Raw genomic sequence first — 3,552 nt, 5'->3', positions numbered from 1 at the left:
TATTGTGATGCGTCAAGAAAGAGTATCAAAGAGCTCACCAATATCCTTGGCCCCACGGTGGGCGCCAAACTGTTTACCCTTGAATCCGGATAACAATTGAATTTATATGGGGTTTTAAGGATCCGTGAACTAAAAGATACAAAAGGCTTTTAGGTTGAGGAAAATAAAGATAAAGACTCAACAATTATTACGGAGTAATATACCTTTTTTTTTGTTTCCCAAAACCAATCCAAATTTGGTTTCAATTTTCTCATTCCCACTAGCATTATAATTACGAAAGTAGAACTCACCTCGGAATAGTCTATTTAAGCCTTGCCAAATGCCCTCTCTTCCTCATTCAAAGAAAAATCAAAATCGGTCTACCTTTTCTGATCACAAAGTTGGCAGACGAAATTAAGATGGCGTCTGTTTTGAAGACGTGGGTTGGAGAGAAATTGAGGTCCCTAGGGTACAATTCAACGACGACAGAACTAGATATCGCTCATATTATTAGTGCATCTAAGAGATGTTCATCACCAGAGGATCTCGCAAATCAGTTTGTTGATACAGGAATGTTGCCATCATGTGATGAAACTAGCGTAAGCCAGTTTGCTCATGAAATTTTTGCCAGGGTTGAGCGCAAAAATAGGACAAATGTGTATGTTCAACGAGAAAGAGAGGCCGCATTGTTGGCCAAGAAGCAGAAGACCTACACGCTTTTGGAGGCCGATGAAGACGACAACAATGTTCAAAGACGGGCGGTTAAGAGACGTACTGAAGAAGAAAAGGCTATGACTGAAAATTTGAGGAAAAAATCTAGGCAAGAGTATTTGAAGAAACGGGAGCAGAGATCAAATGTGATATCGAAGAAGAGGGACACTTATTTGAGGTGGACAAATTGACTGAATCAGAACAACGGGAATTAAGATACAAGAAGGAAATTGTTGACCTAGTTAGTAAGAAGCAGTGGTCAGAAGAAGAGGCGGCGGATGTGTATAGGATTCCTGAAGAGTATGATAATTTTGAAGGTGGTAATGTCAATCAGAAAAAGAGATTTTCTGTGACTACGCAGCGTTACAGGGACGAACGGGAGATTCATCCACAACAAGCATGGGAGCAAAATCAGCTTCACAAGGCAACACTTCATTTTGGATCAAAAGACAGAAAGCCAACAGATTATCAATTTGTGTTTGAAGACCAAATTGATTTCTTAAAGGCAGCTGTGATGGATACTGATGGTGTTAGTGTTAATGTTGATAAGCAGCAGCCTACCAGTGAGTCGTCAGTAAAAAAATCTAAACTTAATGAGGATAGGAAGGACCTGCCAATTTATCCCTATAAGGATGCTTTGCTCCAAGCTGTTCAGGATCATCAGGTTCTTATTATAGTTGGAGAAACAGGTTCTGGGAAGACAACTCAAATACCTCAATATCTGCACGAGGCGGGTTATACTAAGAACGGTGAGAAGATTGGTTGTACTCAACCTCGTCGAGTTGCTGCAATGAGGGTTGCTGCACGAGTTTCTCATGAGATGAGAGTTAAACTCGGGCACCAAGTTGGTTATTCCATCCGTTTTGAAGACTGTACTTCTGAAAAAACTGTTCTGAAGTACATGACTGATGGAATGCTGCTAAGAGAGTTTCTTAGAGAGCCTGATTTGGCGAGCTATAGTGTCATCATGGTGGATGAGGCTCACGAAAGAACTTTGTCAACTGATATTCTGTTTGGCTTGGTTAAGGATGTTGCTCGTGCTCGACCTGATCTCAAATTGCTTATTTCTAGTGCCACCCTGGATGCAGAAAAGTTCAGCGATTATTTTGACTGCGCTCCGATTTTTAAAATACCTGGAAGGCGGTTTCCTATTGACATACACCATACAAAAGCACCAATAGCAGATTACGTGGATGCAGCAGTAGTTACTGCCCTTCAAATCCATGCAACTCAACCACAGGGTGATGGTGATATATTAATTTTTTTGACGGGGCAGGAGGAGATTGAAACAGCCGAGAGTATCATTAAGCACCGGATAAAGGGTCAATTTATGTGAACACATTTGACTGGACAGGTAGTTAAGAAAAAAGAGAAAACTTTTGAATTTGTGGGGGTAAAATGAGGCACATATATATGTGTGACTATAGATCATTGCGAAACGGTAAATTGTTTCTAAATATGAAAATGGGTCACTCTTTTTGACACGGACTAAAAAAAATAGATTCACATAAATTGAAACGGATGGTGCATTATTATTATTATTACTATTATTATTATGGTTTAGTCATATTTATTGCTTTATTTTAAAATTTAAACCTTAGCCCTTGTAATTTGACTTTGACCGAGCATTAATTGGAGTGTGCTCCTACAAGCGTAATGTTGGGTCCAACCGATTCTAGCTTTGATAATAGGCATGTGCCTGTGAATATACTTTGGCAGCAAGTTTTGAAATGAGTGGTGGAGATTTATTGGCTGGCCTCCGTTTCTCTTTTTCCTTTATCTGCGTGGAGGCCAAGTTTGTTCCCTGTAATTAGGACTCCTCTATTGAAGAAATGCAAGTCAAGCAAGAGTTCCGAACCGAAATGTGGTTCTCTTGGACTCAAAATACTTTTTTAGGTGGAAAAAAAAATTACCATTATTGCGTTTTACTTTAACGGCTGTTTGGCACGTTAAGGTAAAGCGCGATTTATTACTGCGTTTTATATAAAACGCAGTTTAATACCGCGCTTTACCTTAACGTCTTATCAACTTCCAGGTAAAGCGCGGTTTATTACTGTGTTTTTGTTATAAACAATAAAAGAAGAAGAAGAATATTGAAGAGAAAAATAGGGAGAACGAATTCTTATTGATCTTGGAGTGATTCACAATGGAATAGAACCCCTCTATTTATAGGGAAAAAGTGACTTAGCCACCAAGTAACAAACCCTAAGATCTCTCCAAAATATATAGACATTCACCTTAAATAGAATTCTATTTATAACACTCCCCCTTGAATGTCTATTCAACAGATAATGTGCCTCGTTAAAACCTTAACTAAAATAAAATCCAGTGGGGAAAAAATTCTAGAGAAAGAAAAAGAGTACACATATCTAACAATATGCCTTTTGGTTGCCTCGTTAAAAACCTTGCAAGAAAAACTCAGTGGGACAAAACCTTGTAAGGGAAAAAGAGTACAATGCATATTAACTCCCCCTGATAAGAGCATCAATTCACGTCCTTAAGCATTTGCATTCCAATCTTGTGCACCATCTTCAAAAGATCTTTGGTAGAGATTTGATGAATAAATCAGCCATATTAACTTGAACGAATATATTGCACCTTGAAATCATCATTCTTGATAGATATATAATGTCGTGGAATGGCTTTTCAATATCTCCATATAGGTATTCTCGCTATCATATTATCATGCTTATAGTTATAGCAAGATACATACGTGCACAAATTGCACTGAAGATGTGGTACTTCAAGATCAAGAATTTTATATGCTTCAAACAATTTAAATCCTTCAAGGATTGTCATATAAGTCATAAATAGACTTTAATTATATGCATATCAAGTTTTCATGTCATGCTAGACAAATAA

At 38.0% G+C, this 3,552-nt stretch overlaps 1 pseudogene; it reads left to right on the top strand.

The window, feature by feature from the left end:
- Positions 1 to 398: 398 nt before the first annotated feature.
- Positions 399 to 2,026, top strand: LOC109214859 (annotated as a pseudogene).
- Positions 2,027 to 3,552: the final 1,526 nt, after the last annotated feature.

The sequence above is a fragment of the Nicotiana attenuata genome, unplaced genomic scaffold (assembly GCF_001879085.1).
Source record: "Nicotiana attenuata strain UT unplaced genomic scaffold, NIATTr2, whole genome shotgun sequence".
Lineage (NCBI taxonomy): Eukaryota > Viridiplantae > Streptophyta > Magnoliopsida > Solanales > Solanaceae > Nicotiana > Nicotiana attenuata.
The sequence above is the reverse complement of the archived record's forward strand: the minus strand, read 5'-3'. Positions and strand labels throughout refer to the sequence as shown.